General features: G+C 36.9%; 1 protein-coding gene and 1 long non-coding RNA gene across 2 annotated transcripts in view; one reads left to right on the top strand and one right to left on the bottom strand.

The window, feature by feature from the left end:
• Positions 1–1,148: 1,148 nt before the first annotated feature.
• Positions 1,149–16,173, bottom strand: LOC134849162 (uncharacterized). Its single transcript, XR_010163205.1, has 3 exons — positions 16,050–16,173; positions 11,787–11,919; positions 1,149–1,295 (listed from the first exon to the last, which is right to left on the bottom strand). It is a non-coding gene; the product is annotated as an uncharacterized LOC134849162 (long non-coding RNA).
• LOC134849100 (protein FAM227B-like) overlaps positions 1,639–21,565 on the top strand; it is a 147,703-nt gene continuing 127,776 nt past the window's right edge. The window contains exon 1 of the mRNA XM_063866483.1: positions 1,639–1,662. The gene's annotated coding sequence lies outside the window, so the exon portion shown is untranslated. The remainder of the gene's footprint in view (positions 1,663–21,565) is intronic.

Below are 21,565 nucleotides of genomic sequence, written 5' to 3'. Positions count from 1 at the left end.
CAAATCATATTGAGGAGAAATCTTGAGAGTTCTGACCACCCTTATGTTTCTGAAATTGCCTTTGCTTTGAAGCTGTTGCATTTCCAGCCCAAAAATGAAAAAAGAGAGAAATCTACCTCAACGCATATCTTCAAGTACTATGAAAACTTTGCTTGCGTCTGGTAATGCAGTATTAAGCTGGTAAAGCCTTAATTAAAAGTTCAAAAAACTCAGGGCCTACACAATGCTAAGAAACTGGTTGGAAAGCAACATTTGTCTCCAATTGATTTATTTCATAAATTTCAATGAACCATTATCTTTTCATCAAAAAAAGTTTTCACCAGGAGCTTTGAAATATGCATGTCAATAATCCATACTTTTCTTCGAAGCCTCAAAAAAGTACTTTCAGACCATCAAACCTATTTTTTCCAGACGATGCGAAATTTTTTAAAATATGCAGTGTGAATGCAGACAAAAATGTGATGCAACATTGCAATTATAAAGCCATTGGATGATTTTCCTGGTTTAAACCAGTTTGGAATGAGCGGGATCGATAAAAATAGCTGTTTTTCAAGTGATCCGAAGATACTTATCAAAGTGCTTACTGAAAAAACCGTTCAAATTTGCAATTTTTAGTTCAACTATTCGGCCCTGTGCCGCTATAGGTTTTTTTTTATTTATCACAACTGGCTTACCGTTTTTGTCAAAATAAATATTCAAAACATAGAAGAAACTACGCGCATCTTTACATAGAAGAAAAATATCAGATTTTATTGTTTCCGTTTCAAATGATACGACCTTTCTAAATCAAGCCAAAAAGCCTCCATCCCTATTTATACTGCAAATACACCTCCCTTCCGATCGCGAAGCGGTAGATTTTGAAAGAATATTTGATTGTTAAATCGTTTCGGGGTTTTATAATTTTTTTTTTTTACAAAATGCAGAACAAATAGCGGGTTGTCCACGAATTAAGAAAAAAAATTCAATTGCGTCAAATGTCACTACTTAGAACAAAGTTTCAATAAATTTCCAAGAAAAAATATGATCATTTGAACGGTTTTTGAGCGGTTTATCTTTAAAAAAAAAACCGCTCAAATCTCGCTTCAAATAAGGTGAAAAATCTCGACTCGGGTTTTAGTGAAGCTTTTAGATCCCCAAACTAGCCTGTGGGCTGGTCGATTTTTCTGAAAGAGAACCAGTTGAGTTTCAAGTAAATCGGCTGTATCATTCGAATGAAGTTTGCCATGTCAAGGACTGAACGACTTCGCCTTTCACGAGTATAATTTGTCCAGAAATGCTTGTAGCAGAAATAGGGACTGAAACAAAAAGTTATTACTGGTTGAAATGAAAATACACAAAATCAGAGTCACGCTGAAAATATCTCAGAACGAAATTGTTTTAATAATTGATAATGTCAATTTTTCAAAAAATTATTTACCTTGAGCATTTTAATTGGAGCGTTTCAAAACAGAGAATCAATCCAATTTGGCAATGTCTTGACCGACACGAGAGTATAAAAAAATATTCGCCCAAATTCAATACCAACGCGTCTTTCGACCAACGGGTCTAACACTGGATATGATCCGACCAACTATATCGAATGAAAATAGCTTCAGATGTGTTCGATTCAAGTTTGCTAAGATTTGACTATGATCTAAATGTTGTGATAAACTTATTAAATAGTTTCAGAGAGTGATGAAACACTAGTTGCCATTTTTTGGGCACTGACTACTAACTTCAGCATATTATCCTTGACACCAACAGCACCATTATTCCTGGCATTTTCCTGGCTTCACACAATGTCAACACCAATGCTTCTGATGCTGCCCGACGACTTCACGAAACTCAATCCCGAACAAAAAGATAAGTACTACGTTCAAATATATAACCTTGTCAATGTACTAGCAACATCCAGTAATCCTCCAAACAGTAATCAAAACGCAAAAGGACTCAGAGCACCTATTGATTTTGCTGCCAAAGTAATCCCCACTGATACTCAAAACTTGATTATTGGTTCGAGTTTTTTAGCGGAGTTTGACACGAAGGAGCTGCCCAAAGACGTGGCCGTTCATTCTTACCGCGGGTCATTTTGCAGCGAGAAACAATCAGTTGTGAAAAAGTACGACGATACTGAGCTGAAATCAGTAACCTTCCAGGACGGCACCAATTCACTCACAAGGGAACTACACAAACCTGTAGATGATATATTTGAAACTTTTTGCGCCACCATTAGTGAAATTGAGACAAAGTTTTCACCTACAATAATCAATATATGCCAAGTCCCGCCTGTGAAATCGGGACCCGATTCTGTAAGTGGTAAACGTATAACTGAATTCAACAGCCTTATTGCTCATAAATTTAAGAAAAAAAAGTATCAAATTGTTCCTATATACGATAAAATTGTCAGCATAAACGACTATCAGTCAATCTTCTTTGATGAAGTACATTTGATGCGTTCTGTTAGTACTTTAAAAAATGCAATCATGGAAAAGGTGCTACCATTATCCAGCTTATCACGTCGAGTTGTTTCTCCGAATACTTCCAACTCTAGGGGCCCAGCGCACCCTCAGAGGAATCGTATGAAACCTGGTTCAAGCCAAGTCTCGTGGGGCCCCGAGCACCCAAAGAGTCTTGCGAGCCATGGTTTCAGCAACAACCAAACCTACAATTATATGAATACCAATCGTAGTAATTATGACTTACGCCATAATAGATACTATCCATACTAATGCTGTTTTAGTAGTTTATTACCCAATGATCTGGATCTGTCAAATTTATGTTTAGCCAATGGCTTTTAAAGACTCTCCTTATTTTCTCCCTTTTAACTAGCATTCCCATTAAGTACAATGAACCCAACAGCACCACACTACTCAAAACTAGAAACATGACGTCTAACCGCCACTTTAGATTCACAGCTGGCATCTATTGCGCAGTTGTGATACTAACCTTTCAGATTGGAATATTGGAAATCCTGCTTCTTCAATGTGGGGACATCGAAGTCAATCCAGGTCCCGCACTATCATATGAAATCCTGACAAACAAAGCAAAGGAACACCACAACTTCCTCAAATATATAACTCTAAATTGTAGAAGCATAAAAAACAAACACATGGAAATGCGTTTCTTGTCAGAAATAGTTGACTCAAACACAATTATCGGTCTTACGGAAACCTGGCTTGACGAAACATGCGATCATCAAACTTATTCATTCTGCAAAACAACCCATGAAATTTTTAGATGCGACCGTAACAAAAAATGCACTGGTCAACACGCAGGTGGTGGTACTCTTCTTCTTATTCTGAAAAAATTTAACCCTAAGATTCGAGAAGATTTAAATTATCTACGTCCCTCCCATTTTGAAGGACTCTGGGTGGAATATAGCCCAATCATCTCAAAAAAATCAAAAAGACAGATAATTGCTATTGCCTACAATCCACACAAACAATTCAAGGAAATTTTTATAGAAGATACACTATAGGGTATCAATTACGCTGCCTCCGAAGCGCGAGATGTTACGATTTTGGGAGATTTCAATATTAACTACTTGAATAAACATGAAGCTAAATTTCTCAGCGATTCTATTAAACCATACAATTTGTCAATAACCAATAAGTTGATACCGACATACAACTCTAAAAACAGCCAATCCATTTTAGATAACATTATAGCAACCAAATCTCTTTGTAAAGAAACTATTGTAGCAGAACCACCTATAAACACGGACCATTTAATAACAATGTGTATTAGCAAACTAAAACGATTCGAAAAAGCCATTCCAATTTGAACTTTTCGCTTCAACAAAACCAATTATTGTAAAAATAGGTTCTGCGAGGAACTTAAACAGAGTCCATGGTTTCTCGTCTACCAAGAAAACGATATCTCTAAAATGTTAATAAAATTTGAAGATGTTTTTCTCGCATGCCCTAAACGCTCACGCACCACTAGAGCAGAAGTATATCCGAAATAAACCGCAGCTACAGCTGTCTGGTAAAGTACTTAACTCAGTCAATAGACCTTTAAAACGGGAAAAAGAAAATCTTCTAAAGGCATATCAATTATCAAGAACAGATACCAATTTTGAAAACTATAAACGAATAAGAAATAAATACAACAATCATCTAAAACATTTATACAAGAAAGAGAAAACAGCTCAATTCAAAATGCTTGACTGTCCAAAAAACAATGGAATTTCATAAACTCTATCAGGAACACCATGAAACATTCAACGCAAATAGGTGATCTACGGAATTCGTTTGGCGACACTATAATTGAAAATAAGAAGAAAGCAAATTTCCTTAACTACAGGTTCTCAACATTAGGAGAATACAAAAACGCAGATCCTCCCATAGATGTACCAACTGAGTACAGTGTACACAGCAAAACAAATAGGCACTTTCAATTCAGGTTCATAACTCACAAAGAAATGAAAGATGCAATTTTATTACTTCCCTTAAACAAGCCATTAGGACCAAGCAAAATCCCTGCTTGGGCTCTAAAAGACAGCATTAATACTGTAAACCCAATTCTTACGATGATTATCAATGAATGCATCTCGAAATCCGTATTCCCATCTACCTTAAAAAAGGCACACGTTTTTCCCATATTCAAAAAAGGCGACTCGACAGATCCAGTAAATTATCGTCCAATTTCTATTACACCCACTCTTTTTTTTTCATCCCAAATTCACGAATTCTTAGCAAATTCCAATATTCTAAATCCAAAACAATTTGGCTTTCGTCCAGGTTATTCAACTAATGATGCTCTTTTATACACAACAGAAAAAATCAGATTCCATCTCGATAAAAATAACATAGCAGCGGCTGCATTTCTTGATTTATCTAAAGCATTTGATTCACTCTCTCATTCAGTCCTTGAAAGGAAACTAAGTCACATTGGCTTTGAACAGTCAGCAACAACTCTTATTAAGTCATTTCTAGAAAACAGACAGCAATTGACAATAGTAAACTGCGAACACTCAGATTGGCTTAAATTAGAGCAAGGTGTTCCCCAAGGTACTGTACTAGGACCACTGCTGTTCAACTTGTATGTAAATGACTTACCACAAACAATAGACAAATCATGTACGTTAGTACAATATGCCGACGACACGACTCTGCTTAATTTTCATTCAGATCCCGAAACAGCAACAAAGAGCATTGAAAACAATTTCAACAAAATTCTCTTGTATTTTCACTTAAATCGATTAATGATTAATGTAGACAAAACTCAGTTCATTGTATTTTCTGCACCGTCGAAAAAGAAACTAACTGAAAATCTTTCATTGAAAGTTGGAAACTATCAAGTTAATTTAACAGAGACAGTTAAATTTCTCGGCGTCAATATTGACATAAGCTTAACATTCGACAAAGAAATTAACAAAATTTTACAAAAAATGGCTACAGCAATCCAAACGATGAAATGCATCCGTGACGAAATCCCTCTGCGTACTAGAATTCTCCTGTTAAATACTCTTGTACTGAGCCATTTGCACTATCCATGCATGCTCTTAAACGGATGTACGCAAGATAATATTGAGAAACTCGAAAAACAAATAAAATGGGGAATCAGGATAATAATGATATAAGCAAACGAGATTCCGTTACACTTCTAAGGAAACAGCACAAAATTCCTACTGCTCGGAATATTATCGAGTACCGATCAGCACACTACCTTCACAGGTTATGCCGAAACGATGCCCCAGCTTTCACGCATATAAGATTCCCAAATTCTGAATTCCGCTATAACCATCGAACTGGAACATTACTGTTCCCTTTAACATGTAAAACTGATTTCCTTCGTAAGTCTTTCTTATTTACATCAATCAGGAACCTTAACACAATAATCCGAACCTTGTTTAATCGAAAACTGCCGTACATATTGACAAAAACTCTGATTAAAAATTTCATCATAGGAAAAGATGACACCCTGTTACCCAATAAGGAGAGTCTTTCCGTATCCAAGGACATTTATTTTGTTAAATCAAATATTTGATTCAACCTCGTAGTAATTTATGTTTTTTCTTGTTATGTTATATAACCATTGCGTAATATTGTACACTAGATTCTTATACAATCAGTTCTGCAACTGCATAAGTATATTGAAACAATAAAATGTCCCCTCTCTCTCTCTCTCTAAAAAAAAATATACACTTATATTGGCTACATTTCTACCGAGAATAAAAAAGATGTCTTCGACTGTGCTTGACTCGAGTCTGCTATCTTCCACCTTTCGCGAGCATAAGATGAACGTGTTCAACCGACTTGACGGAAGATAAATGTTGTCGACTCTGTTTAATTCAAGCAAGCTATTTCAAGCTAATGTTTTGAAGACTATTTCAGGAAGTTTTTTCTGGCAATTTTATTGGGAGGCTTGAATAAGTTTTGAATTTGAATTGATGTACTAGCCAGTGACCACTCAACAAGCATAAAAATGTCTCAACCAGAATATTCGCGATTACTTTATTTTAATATTTTTACAGAATACAAAAAAAAACTATTCAATGTGAAATTTTCATTTCCTAGAACAAGTAATTCGAGCAATTGAAATATTAAGCAATCAGCCTGCAAATGAAACTTCAAAACCCACAAACTGTGTAATTAAACAGTCACAATCTGAACTGTAATGTATTGAACTGAATATTGACCGGAGAACAAAATAAGGATTGTGTGAAAAACTGTGCTTTCTGTTAAATTTTTTCTGTGTTACATTTTTGACTTTGGTGATAAGTGAATTTGTTAATATTTTTTTACACCAGTCGAATTTTCTGGTGCTCTTCTATGAAAGCAACTTTGGCCAACCGAATTGTAAGTTTTTTCAAAAATCGCCTTCGGCGCCAACATAGATCAATTTTGAACGGGAAGCGCGATCTGAGACAACCCAGTTTTTTGGTGAAAAAAATTCAAGTGACTAAAAACGTAAATTTTGTCCTGTTTTTTTTGTATAATTTTTATAGGCGCAGAAATTTTGATCTAAACGTTTTTTCTAATGCTTTCTAACAGCTCAAAAAATCAACTTAGTCGAGATGAAAAAACGGTGAAAGTTTCTCTTCATTAAAATTTTCGACCTGCGCCGAACTTCTTGGATTCAATTATTGTTCAAACTTGCGTAATAACTTGTTCCGAATCAACATAAATTTTTGAAATCCAGATATCAATTCCAATTTTTTCCTGTTTTCCTTGTTACTAAATCAATGTGCAGCAATTTTTACGAAATCTATAACCAAAGTAAAACTTACTCACAAATTGTTTCCAATGACTTTCCAATAAGATTGTATATAAATTCAAAACCATTTTTCAATCTTAAAATTTTCAATTAAATAAAAAATGTGTTCGCTTCTAGCCCAACTGCATTTCAGTCAAATAAGGAAAGTTATTCAGCAAAATTTTATGCAGAGTTCTGATTTTTTTCGCTCCCCTCCAGTTTCCATCGTCAATCATTTCCTCAAATCGTTTCTCGCTGTTTTCCTCATTTGAAATTGGGGTGGTGCTACTTCTCAATTCCGTATTACGCGAGTTTAAAATCTCTTGTCCGCTTTTTGTTGTATCTGCTTCAGTCAATTGAGACTCTTCACTCTCCATGTCGCAGCTCCTCTCACCTCTCATCATCGCACTAATCTTGGTGCGCTTAGGATTTGTTGCTTAGTTCCTCCCTGATGTTGGAAACGCAGCCCAAATCCTAGCAATTTTCTTCCTCTGGGCCTTACTTCATCTGAACTCTCCTGTCCTTCCATCATCTTCTTTTCTCGTTTCCGTGATGTCCCTTGTTTCCTCGCTCCTCTCAGATTGTCTTTGCTCAGAATTCCCTTTTTGTTTTCTTCAATCCTCCTCTGAATTCTTCTTATCGCTTCCATGGTTCCGCTCGTCCTATTTAAGTTTTCACACCTTTTGGTATCCTCGTATGTCATCTATTCCTTCTCTGATGGGATTGTTTTTGCCACACCTCTTAGTACAGGTCTTAATTCAAACCCTTCCTTATCTTGGCTGTTGGCAATAACGCAGGACCCCATCGTCTGGTTCATCACCTTAACTGCTTCAACCATCTCTTCATTTATCTGTGGTGTAGTGACTGTAAATAAATATCTGCTTCTTGAATTGCTCCGTCTCGTTCACTTTCCTTCTTGTTTTCGCGTTCGTTTTTTCTCCTTTCGCTCTTTTGTTCTCTTATCTTGTCTTTCGTCATTATTAGCAAGTAAAATCGGCCTTAAATTGCGGATATTTTCTATTTGCATTTGAACGAACTTCGTTTTCGTTCCGGTCGAGCGAGCTCTTGTATGTTTCAAAGTTGCCAAGATGTTTCCGATTTCTGTTCAGCCGACATTGGTTTTTTTTAATGTCAGCAAACGTTTTCATACATTTTCCGCACACTTATTCTTGCGCTCGGCTAGTTTTCTCTTCGACATTTTTTTCTCTACTCGACAATTCTATTGATTATACCCACGTTTTTGACATCCCTTATGCAATTTTTGACATATTTATTTCCTTACTTTTTCTAATCGGTTACTTGTTTTACTCTACAAAAAATTCGCATGAATCAAGCGTTTCCTATGACGACAGACAAAAATCCTTCTGTCTATCGCAATAATTTTAACTGGCCACATCCGAAAATTTGTCTCCAGTATTATTCAATTGTACTTTATTAGATATCTAACCCGGTAAACATGTCCAACGCTTTTTACTTTGTTATAACTCAATCTTCTCTCAATCAGTGTCATTTTCCAATTTGATAAAATTTTCTCGGGTTTTGAACTCCTATTCAAAGTCCTCTTAAGACTCGCATGTCTGCCTCGCTTTCATTGTCAAAACGGAGTAGGGGGTTTCTTCTTCTGATATTTTGATTTCAATTTTTCGGATATGATCCAAAATTTCTCTGATAAGGGGAGAGTCCTTTGACAAATAGCATTAAATTCTTATCAAATAGGGCATGGGCTTTAGTTGCTTCTGACAAAAATTTCCGTCAGTTTTCGTTTCGAAATGTCTTCAACATTCTTTTTATAATTATATTGTCTTTCGACGACCCCATTTGAGAACTTTGCATTGCCTGCTTTAGTTTTTACTAGTCAACCAAATATTGACATTAGTAACAATTTAGATCATTGTAAAGATCGCCGCCCAAATCATGTAATACATTGGTTGGGGTACCAAACCGGATGAACCAGCCAATTACAATGTTCTCCGTTATTATGACTGTTTTTTTTATTCGACTACGATCACAACTGGGAGACTTGAAAACTACTCTAGCATGTGTAACAACAAGAGCTTATGATTTGTTTTAGGATCCATCGAATCAACAAGATCGAGAGCCACAGAAAAATTAAAACCGTTACTTCTTAGTGTTAGCAATTTTTTGATGTTTCATACTATTCCTGTCGCCTTACAGGCTATACAGTTTGCGATCACATTCTCGATTATCCCATCACATTTTACTTTGAAATTTTTCATTAATTCCAGATTCTTCAATGAACATTTTTTCTATAGTCCTTTCAACCTCAAATGAAGGTCTTTTGTTCTTTTTCTGTCAATTTTCTGTCATTGCTGTCTGTTCATTAGATTTTGTCTTCTTTTTTCTTGATCCTTTGATTCAATTTTAGTTTTTGACGATCTATGTGAGTATTCTTAAATCAATGTCCTACCCCTGGTCTTCTCAGTTTAAAATTCTTTTCTGGTGATTTCACCAAGTAGTTTGGAAAGTCTAGCCAGCTTTCAGATTTTCGAAGGCTTCCATTCCCAGCATTAGTGGTATATCATCGTCGATTACGTTCCATTTCAGTGTTGTAAGGCTCTCGGATACTCTGATTGGTAGTAGACCTACGAACTGCGCTTTAATCACTCCTTCTCCTCCTCTTCCAATTTCAAACTTCCCTTCCGTTTCTAACTTTCTTTCCTTGAATTGCCTCCACTCTTTTACTGTTACCCGGGTTTCAATTTCCAACCACTGTCTCAATGACATAGTCGATTTGGCTGCTCTTGAGTCAACTCTAATGTTGATTTCACTTTCATCTTCTGCTTCCGTCTCTCTTCTCTTCTCTCGCAAAACAACATGGAGACGTCTCAATTTTTCCTTCCGTTCTGGATTAGAACTCCTTCTATATCCGGATTTAACTCTACAAAACTGATCCTCTCTTCTTTCATTACCTGTCTTCGTCCCATAATTCGCTTTACATTCTCTTAGTTAGTGATCACTTGAGCCGCGTCTGAAACATCCTCCTTGCTGTCCTGATCGACCTCTCGCCGGTATGTAACCTCCTCTCCCTCTTCGATTTTGTCCTCTACTATTCCCGTCAAGTTGTATCAACTGTTCTGGTTTTGATTGAAGAGATTGTTTGCCGTTTGACTCTCCTTTACTGCAAATCTCCGTAACGTTTGCTCCAGAATGGCAGGGTCAATACGGTTTTTGTAACCTTTGTTTCTCGCAATGTTTTCAGGAAAGATTTTTTTTGCCTCATCTAAATTCAACCCTTCTGGTAAAAACAAAGCAAAAACCTTGTCATTGATTGACATGTCAGACTCATACATTTGTCTTCGGTATCGCTTCATTCTTTTGATGTATTCATCCCAGCTGAATTCCGGGCCTTTCTTACATCTTTTGCGCTGTCTTTATGTTTGCTCGGATTATAGGAAAGGACTTGGTGCGAGGCATTCTTCTAGTGGCTCTAATATTTTCTTCGGCCCGAGTTCTGTTGGGGCTTTGTCTCCATCCATCGTAATCACGATTTCGTTCAATGCGGCACATCGGTTATCCCATTCATAATGACATGGGGGGGGCAGCATTTCCAATTGAACCTGTGTACATTTGTGGTTACACAATAAGTTTCTCTTCCACCATCTATATTCCTCTACGTCTAATGACTTCAAATTTGGTACGTTGACATTATACATTCTGATTCTCCTTCTGTCTCTTCTGTTTTCTTCCTTGGCTTCGTCTTCTTTTTCTTCCAATTTTTCCAATCTTCAACTCTGTTTTCTGTTTCAAATACGGTCGCCTCATCTCTAGTTTCATCCGCTTCTGCTTCTGTAGTTCCTCCCGTGGTTTCTTGCGGCATCCCACGATTTTTCGTAGTGTCTCCAGTCGGTGTTCCTACTTTCTAAATATGTTTTCTCTCTTTTCAGATAAGTTCAAAGACGTCACACTCTTATTAATTTTATGACTTTCAAAATGTCTGTCTTAAACTTACATATCCCACATTCATACCCCGTGAAAAAATTGTCAGACAATTTTTTTTGGTTTACGCAGTAAAACGAAAAGTATTTGAAAAATTGAAAAAGACGTATGTTTGTCACAAGTGAATGTACTTCAAATATTAAATTGACTAATGAAACTCAACTTTGATTAAGGTAGGTCACAGTCGTATTGATCTCGTGTGAATTTCGAGCATCTATTTGAGTTTGCTCAATTTCAACTCAAAATTTTCGATTGGAATATATCTTTCGATTTGCAAATAATCACGTACAAGTTGCGCGAGGTCTGTTTTACCGAGTCTTGCAAGACTAAAATTGAGCTTAAACTTTTTGTGCTATGACGGGGGCGGAATAAAATTCAGTTTTTCTGGGTACGTCAATGGCAACACAATTTGCTTATTTTGAAGGGGAAGCAACAAAATTTGCAACAAATGTTCCTTGAAAAAGAACAAAAACTGCGTTTTCTGGCGTTTTCTTTCAAAACTGTGTGCGCATTGAAGTCAATTTTGACATTATGGGGCCTTTTAATGTTTAAAGAGCTCAGGAAATCAATTTAATCGACCTGGAGAATTCAATTAGTTGAAAACGAAATTATTCAAAAATCAACCCCGTGCTTTAGATCAAAATGATTACCTTCGAGCGGCGCAATCGGAGCCCAGGAAGCTTTCTCTATCGGGTAGCACGAACTCCCAAGAGTCTTTGCTGACATTGACATGTGACTCTGAGCCCGACGACAAACACAAGCATGCAGTCATAAGAAGGCAACCTGCAGCAAAGTGAGCCCTCCTCAATTTTCGCTGTCGAAACTATCCGCCAAAGCGCTTCTCCTTGATTATATTTTTAAAACATACTTTCTCCACTTGTTGAAACTTTGTTTCCAGTCTGCAAGATTTTTTTTCTGCAATATTGAACATTTGTTTTCGAGACTATATGCGAAAATCATTTTTAACTTAAATCAGAAAGTCGTTCGGTGTGCTGGATAAACTAAGGTTGCAGGGGGATTTCGAAGCCCCTTTGTGAAATCGACCACAGCTCCCACATAAGGGATCCGCATAAGGAACTATTTTACGCATCAAGATTTGGACGACCAGCCATAAACTTTTTTCAGCCGATGTTTCGGCGCCATCGTATGCAAAATTAGAAGGAAGGCTAAATTTTTAAACAACTGCCCCTAGTCCTCGAAATTTTTTTTTTAAATCCCCCTCTTCTATTAAAACAGTTAATTTCGGGGATGGCGTATGGCGGATAATTGACTTCAAAATAAAAGAGGGGGATTTTGAAACATTAATGAGTCTAAAATTGATCTAGGAGAGACAACCTACCCACGAAAACCGATTACTTTGATAGGTTTTTGAAGCAATCAGTTCAACTCAAATTTTACTATGATTTATTATGTTATATGAACGACCCAATTTGGTCCCTTAGTTTCTATTACATGTCAGCAAAGTGACAATAAACTGCAAAACAAATACCCGCTAAACAAAACAATATTGCAAGAAAAAATTACCTGGTCTTAAAACTATTGCAATTTCAAGGACGCTTTTTCTATCAAATGGAATAAGCAAAAATATATATACTAATACATGTATATACTAATATATACACAAATTAGGCTGCTCAGATGTAATTGAATATCATAATTATTTGAATTTTTATTTTATTTGATTCGAAAAAGATTTAATTTGAATTTTTTTTTGGATCAACAGTACATTTCCCCCTCCCAAGTGACCTACCCTAGAATGTCCTCCCCAAGCATGTATTAACTCCGCTTAAAATATTCATTTCAAACAAGCACACCAACATACGGCTGGAGAATTTCTTGTATACTGATTAGATATTTTATCCAGTTGTTTGATATCGATTTATTTTTTGACTAATTAGATCAAATTACTTTGCCCTCGAAGTCAATATCTGAAAAACCGGTATTTTATCCCCCCTAATTGTTTTTTGGGGGGAGGGATTGTACGGTTGATGCAAAATTTTGATAATTTGTTTCTTTGGATCTACTTAACAATTGCCCCCCCCCCCTTTTAAGAAACCCCCTTTCTTAAAAAAAGGGGGGGGGGCAATTGTTAAGTAGATCCAAAGAAACAAATTATCAAAATTTTGGATCAACCGTACAATCCCTCCCCCCAAAAAACATTGTTAAGTAGATTGTTAAGTAGATTAAAGTAACGCATTTTCGATCAATCAGAATGCAGCAAAACTCTAATTCTCAATAGAAAGCTCAGTGTTAATTTACTGCTTTTATTAATAGGGGTGGCAATTCTTAAGTAGATAGTAAAGGGGGGGAATTGTTAAATTGATCCGTTTCTTTTATTATGATAGAAATAATTTTCGAACTTTTCAATTTCCTTAAATTACATTTTAATTGTGCCTGTAAATAAATTTTTGATAGTTTTTCAATTCCTCCTCAGAGCCACAATTCATTTGCCACAAGTTCGTTAAAAGGAAACAATGGGTGATATTTGCACACTCATTGTCTAATGAAAACTTTGTTCAACAGTGCCGAAAATATGAACAAATTTCCGCATATTAAGTGCGGCAATCAAAAATTTAACGGCGAACGTTTACAATCTCAAGTGGCACTTAAAGATTTTGGGAGAAAAGTTTTGCAATTTAGACGTTTTGGCGCCAAAAAAAATGTTTAATTTGCTGTTGCAGACATTTTTGGCGCCGAAATTGGAGTGATTTTCTTTGATTATTAACGACAAAAATTTCTCGCTTTTTAGAAAATGCGTTGAAATTATTCTGAAATTTTTCCGCCTTTTTCGGCACTGTTGAACGCCCCCTTGCCAATCAATTAAAATGAATTAAATGGAACAAAATTTTGCTTTTTTCATAACGAAACCCTTGAAATATAAAATTTGTTCCAATTCGACGGCGGTCAGTGACAATTTGAAAATTTTGCATATTTCTGCCGTTTTTATATTCGGCGAATATCAGTATCCAGTCTCTGGAAATGTTTACTTTCTTTCCATATTTTAGATTATTGAAATCTAATTGGCTGATTCTTATTTTCACCTTGTAGCATTTTACATTTCAGCTCAGACTCAGAAACCAATTAACGCTGAACTGAAGCAAAACAATACTACTCGTATTAGGACAAATCCTTGAATAATTTGTCTGCCGTTTAAAGTCTAACGAAAGGCTTTAACTAAACAAAAAAAATAAGTAAAAGAAAAAATGATCACAATAAGTAGTCTATTTTCTTTGATGTTAATTAAAACTCCGCTCAGAATTGGTAACTAAAAAGTCACTTTTTGCTCGAAAAAAAACCAGTACGAACCGAAAAGTTCAATTTTTCTTCGAAAACGAAACATTAATGAGTCTAAGCCGCAAATTGTTAAGAAAAACGTTATCTTTCGTTCTTCTGAAGAAAGTAACGTAATTGCTGTGCTGGAAAGCTTTTCCACTGAATGGTAATTTATAGGATCGAAACAATAAATCAAATAAGTTTTTTTTAGCTCAATCAAGATATCGACTCCTTGGGTTTGAATATAAAAAATTGTTTCACCCGCATTCTTTTCGATAAAATTTAGAGGTTTTGAGAATGGCCAATTGACTATGTTCTAGGCTATTTTATGTGCACTGTGATTAGTTTATTTATAAGTCTGAAAGCTCATTGCTATTTTTTTTAAGCATGGCAACAGATCCCTGACTCAATATGACTTCAAAATTTCTAAATTTATCATCAGTGAGATGTTTCAAATCAAAAATTACTCGAGACTTGAGAGAGCAGTCAAAAGTTCAGAGCTATCTTCTGATATGAGCATTGTTGAATATTTTAAAGCTTGGTCTTGTTTAGTGAATGATTAATAGTTTATGAAAATGTTGACTTTCAAAAAAACCAAAACATTTTTGAATTTCACAGTTAATTTAATTTTCTGTGTAAAACTGGGATCATTTTAAGAAATTCGGAGTATTTAGGGCTTATATTGGTACACGCAAGCAACCTTGTAACTGTATGGGCTCGTGTAATTTTTAGATGCACAAAACAGAAATTTCGGAAAAGTTCTTCAAATACCTGAAAGCACTTGATGATTACTGCATAAAAGTTAAAAGATTCAGGTTGTTTTGATTAAGTGGGCCAAAATTGGATTGAACATTTTCTCGAATGGTGTGGATTTGACATTGTTTCGATCTATTTAAGATCAACTCACTGTCAAAATATCTATTCAAATCTATCCGAAAACCTTCAAAAATCTTTTTTTACCAAGCAATTCTGCGTCGCACGCAAAGTTTTGAAGAAAAACAGCGGTCCAATTTTTCCATTTTGGAGCAATTTCTGCGTTAATGTCGCGCAAAATTTCTTTTTTTTCGGCGCGCTTTTTGCCTGCAAAATTACTGTTTTATGATGCCAAAAAGTTGTAGAAAAAAAATTGATCCAAAAAATGGATCTTTGCGTGGCCAGTAGCACACCAGTCGGAGCTGTGCAAATTAAGCATCAACTGCATTGGGCGAAAATAAAAATCTTAGTAATAGGTGAAAATTTTGACAATACAAGTGGATACTTTAGCAGAAACGCCCCTATTTATTCCCCATACAGCATTGCCAACAAGCGGTTAAATTTGATAGTAATCTGCACTAACTTTCGTATAGAATCCTGCCCTCAGTTGGCAAGCTTGCAACCCGATGTAGCGACTACAGGGGGTCACTATTTGGCCGTTGGTTTGCTATTTGAACAATATCGCGTCAATTTGACATGCAGCAAACGAGTGACATACTTAATCAAGTAAACACGGTTCTTTAGCTTTCTATAACATTCACTTTATATAGTCGCCCCCAATCCGGCCTCCGCGCGCGTATTTTGCTTCTGCGTTTAGCAGTTTTTTTGAGCTGTCTTGTTTTTTTTTTGGGTTTAGTTCAAAAATTAAAGGTAATTAAAAGGCTCACCAAAAATTTGAAGCCATGAAGATAAGCTAAATCTAACAAAATTCATAAATGAAATGAACTTTAAGGGCGCACAATTGAAGCTGATTTGATTGTCTATTTGAAATGTTTCTAAATGAAAACACAATCGAGGTCAAACTATTAAGAACAAAGAATGGTTAATAGAAGTATTTATATGTTACGAAAACAGTTGAAAATTTAAAAAGAACAGACATTTGAACTGGGAATGATATATAGTAGACTTAGTGTGTGATATACTGATATAATTGGCTTAGGAAATGGTAACTTATGGAAATTTTTAAAGGCATAAAAGAGCTGATGCAATTATGTTTTTTCTATTAGAAAATCTTTTCTAAATTGAAGAAATTACCATTTGTCATACCGCTTCTGCAGTAGCAGTATTTATATACGTATGTACAGCTAACCTTTGGTGCTTAATCATTACTGTATGGTATGCTCAAGGTCATACGTGAGTGATGACACTGAGATTAAGCGAGATATCAGAGTTCGTAACATTGATCTAACTCTCAGTACAACAACAAAACAAAAGAATAAGAAAACCTAAATTCAATAGTACAAATACATTATTGAATTACAACTTGTTTTCAACTGATATCGCAACGCATATCACATGGCGCAGCCAGCAGGATTCGCAGCTCAAGATAACAGAACGGACATGGGAATTCCGGTATTTTGGGCGTCAGTGAATCTAGACCCTCCGTGGCAATTCAAAATCTGGTTCGAACAATTTCTCATAGCGGTTACGATTAAAGAAAATGTGAACCCAGAGATTATTTTGGAAGAACCAAAAGACATATTAGAGGAACCGCCACCACGCCCTGAAACACCCAGAGACGGGGAGAATGAAGATGCGAGGAACGCTAGGATTCTTAGAGATAAGCTAGCAATGGATAGAGTAGCATTGGAGAACGAAGAGAGAAAGACAAGAGGACCACGAGTCGGACACAATGTCTTCTACAACGAAGTACAAAAGAAATTGGTGTCCAGATTATTTTTGTCTCTGGGTACAGAGGGAAAGAAAAGATTCCTACAAAAGAACCCGCATGCTGAAATATCGAAAATGACGTTCAGGGAAATAACAGATTTGGCAGAAGTCTCGTTTCAAAAGGTAAAATGTGTAACATACGAAAGATACAAGTTATTTACGAGAATGCAAGAATCGGGAGAATCTCTGGAATCATTTCACGCAGCGCTAACTGCACAGGCAGCCCGATCAGAACTGGGAGCATTGGAAAATGAAATAGTCCGAGACCTGTTCATTTCAAAAATGAAAAACATGACCTTGCAGGACACGTTGACATTCGAGACTCTAGACCCGGAGGAGGTTCTGAAAAAGGCTATAAAATTCGAACATAGCAAGTTAACCACAATGGCGTTTCAAAAGACTAATGCTGCGGCTACAGGGGGATCAAGTAGCAATTACATCTCGGGTGTGAGAATAAAACAAGAACCTGTAATGGCAGTTAAAAATTTGGCGGGGACAACCAAAACTTCAAATAGAAGGGAATCGAATAAAAGACAAAACAATAACAAGAATCAAAACACGAAAACAAAACCATTTAATAGATGTGGAAGGACGTTTGAACAGGGACACCTAAAAAATTGTCCAGCGATGGGGAAAACCTGTAAACACTGTGGCAAACCCAATAATTTCGCTAAAATGTGCAGATCTCAACAAGTAAGTGAAGTTGCGGAAGACTCGGAAGGATCGGTAGAGGAATGCGATCAGATAAGTGAAGGTGTTGGGTCATGTAGCGAATTTGAGGTTATGTCGATACAAACCTATCAACCGGAAAACGAGAGAGTTTCAAAATATGTGAAAGACCGAATCAACGAAATGAGGGACAAACCAAACGGAAAAATGGTGCGAGTTCAGAAAATAGATTCGATCCGCGATCCAACATTGAATCGTGTAAAATCACTAAAGGCCATGGTACGAATAGATAACCAGATAATTCAATTAACAGTGGACACTGGAAGTCCAGTTTCATTTCTCAACTAGGCGACAACAAAGGAAATTATGGAAAAATCAAACAAAGTAAGATTCATACCGTCCGATAAACTGAATATACAAACCAAATTCTTGGACTAAAACAAACAACCGATCAGTATACTGGGAGCCCTAAAAACCAATCTGAGGTCAGCGGGCTGGGAAGTAAAGGGCGCCACCTTTCTGGTATCAGAACGAAAAACTAGATGTATCATGGGACTAGATTTGCAAGGACAAGTGGGAATAGTGACTACACAAAAACCAGCGCCCAAGGAACTCACCAGGTTTGACGTGCTCATGTGCGAGCAGTCAGAAGGTTGGAAAGAAAAAATTTTCACTCAATTTAAAAACCTATTTGAAAGACAAGGCATTTCGAAAAATCACATTGTCAGTTCAAAATTTAAATATCCATTATGTCCAATCCAAGAAAAGGGGAGAAGAATCCCAATTCACATACAAGATAAAGTCGAAAAAGAAATCGAGAAGTTGTTGACAGAAGGTCATATAACAAAACTTGAGAAATGTACAAGTGATTGCTCTATCGCTCCGATTGTGATAACAGTAAAGAAGGACGACTCAATAAAATTGGCAATGGATGCAAAACCAATCAATAGACAATTGTTCAAAAACAAATACCAAATGCCAAATGTAGATGAACTCATTGATGGGGTAAGCCAGATTGTAACTGAAAACAAAAAGGGTACGCTATATTTTTCGGTGTTAGATTTGAAATATGCGTACAGTCAATTAAAATTGGCTGCAGATACAGCTAGACAATGCAACTTCAACATTGTTGGTGGAAAAGCAACTGGAACCTACAGATTCTTGACAGGGTTCTACGGTTTAGCAGATATGCCAGCTGAATTTCAAAAGGCTATGGACAGAACCATCAACCACGCTAAAAACACGTTCTGTTTTCTGGATGACATACTTATTGTGTCAAAGGGAAGTGAAATTGAACATGCAAACTTGGTAGAAACAGTATTAAAAAAATTGGATGCGGAAAATTTGGCATTGAAACTATCAAAATGCGACTTTTTCAAACAAGAAGTGAATTGGTTGGGTCATCATCTCTCAGAGGCAGGAGTTAGACCAAAAATCACTAAAACGGAAGCAGTAGTGAATTTGAACCCGCCGAAATCGCTTAAACAGCTAAGGTCATTCCTGGGAAGCATAAATTAATTAGCTAAATTTATACATAAAGCAGCAAGTCTGACTGAAAAATTAAGACCACTTCTGAAAGAAGAGAATCAAAAGAAAAAGTTAAAAATCATGAAACTCCCGGTGAAAAAATTTGAGTGGGGGGAGGAACACACCGTAGTGTTTAATGATATAAAAGAAGCTGTGGCAAGTATAACAAAAGTACATTATTACGATGCAACTCGAGAAACACGAGTTAAATGCGATGCTAGCCATGATGGGTTAGGGGCTACTTTAGAACAACAAAATGATAAAGGCCTGTGGGTCCCAATTTCATTCGCATCCCGATACCTAAATGCCCAAGAAAAAAAATATTCAACAAATGAATTGGAGTTATTGGCAGTTGTTTGGGCAGTAGATAGATATAAACACTACCTCCTGGGGACAACATTTATCATTGCAACTGACCATAAAGCGCTTACAACAGCATTGGATGGCAACAAATCGAACAAGACCTACCAATCACGTTTAACCCGGTGGGTTGACCGGTTACTGCCATATCAGTTCAAAATAGTTCACATTCCAGGGAGGGACATGGGCATAGTTGATTATTTATCGCAGGATCCCTTCAATGATCCCTGGCCGGAATTAGAATTAGACAAAAAGTTTGTAGTAGCGACAATAAACTCCTTTTATGAAGCGTTCGACTGCTGGAACAGTAGGCTTAAAGAAATTGGGTCGCTCAACCGGAACGAAAACGTTCTAGAATGTTCTAGAAGGAATGCTAAGAAACAGTCATCAAGTAATGGTTGCTATAGCAACCAAAACGGTCAAAACCGAACAAAGCTCGACCGGAACGAGAAAAAACAGTTTTCACGACTGCAAAAACAGCAAAACACAACAGTTCAACATAAGCAAATCACTTTTTCGTCAAATCAACCCAACAAACAGTCAGTCTTAAATAAATTCAAAATCATAAAACAACCAGTACCGGAAATTTAAAAAAAAAAACTGACTCAAGGATCGAGATGTCAGGAAACGGAAACAGATCATACGACTGGTGGTCGAGCTCACCACAAGAATGGCGGAAGGAGGAGCGCGAAGAGAGTCTAATGGACCCAAAGTGGAACCGCTCACTATCCAACACAAATGAACTTTCGGAAGAGGAGGAGATCACAGAGACAGTTCAGCGTACAAGAAAAATAATTCGAGGGGGCCGGAAAAACAGGGATAGCTCCGACAGTGAAACACGTCATGCATCACGGGTGAAATGGCAGCTGGAACCGGATCAACAAAGAGAAGCGGATCAAAGACTACTCTCATTCTGGCAGCTAATAGGCGGAGAAGAAAATGTTCAGGAAAATAGAGAACTGGTGGCACACACTCAAGAAGTCAGGGACAGCTCGGAACACGAATCAAGTTCAGCAGTGACTAAACCGATCGCATCGGCGGAACGGAAACTCAGTGAGGTGCAAGTAATAGAGAGGGACCTGACAACCACGGAAGAGGCGGAGAGTGAAGAGGAAGTGTGCTCAATAGAACCACCAAAGGGACTAGGAAAAACGAAACTGCAAAAGCAGCAACAAGTAGAGACCTTGGACAATCTAGCAAAACTTTTCGACAAAAGTTTACTAGCAGAATTGACCACAGAAGACACGTGGATGGACCGCCTCAGACGAGTGATCGAAAGAGGGGACAAACAAGGATTTGAATTGATCGGACCTTATACAAATCCGTTGTGGTCACAGATGGCAGTTTAGGACGACTGCATCTTGGTGAATAACCGGCTAGCAGTTCCAGTACAACTAAGACAAGCTGTCCTGAAACGAATACATCGAGGGCATTCAGGCCAGGAGGCTATGTTGGGAGCAGCGCAATATCTGTGGTGGCCTCATATGAATAAGGACATCGTGAATTTGGCAGAGGAGTGCCGTAGCTGTACCAGATATGGTAAGAATGTAAAATACCTTATTTCGAAAAATTCGTCAAAACCACTGCCACTGCTCACGCAGCCGGGACAGGAGGTACAATTAGACTACGCGGGGCCTATAGAAAATCAAAAAGGAAAAAAAATCTACCTTTTAGTAGCTATAGATCGATTCTCAAAATTTCCATCAGTGAAGGTTACGAAATCCACAAAGGGAAAGTGCACAGTAAAATTCTTGAGATCATATATCGACACACATGGAGTCCCTGAATCAATTCGTTCGGACCAATTTCAGGCTTTAAGGGGAAAACGCTAAAAAAAATTCTGTTCGGAATTCAATATCGAGCAAAAATTTTGTCCGGTGGGGGACCACAGAGGTTGTGGTTTGGTCGAACGTACAATCCAAACTATAAAAAGAAGACTGGGAGTGATGATGCTCGA

This window comes from Symsagittifera roscoffensis, chromosome 1 (genome assembly GCF_963678635.1).
Source record: "Symsagittifera roscoffensis chromosome 1, txSymRosc1.1, whole genome shotgun sequence".
Classification (NCBI taxonomy): Eukaryota; Metazoa; Xenacoelomorpha; order Acoela; family Convolutidae; genus Symsagittifera; species Symsagittifera roscoffensis.
The sequence above is the reverse complement of the archived record's forward strand: the minus strand, read 5'-3'. Positions and strand labels throughout refer to the sequence as shown.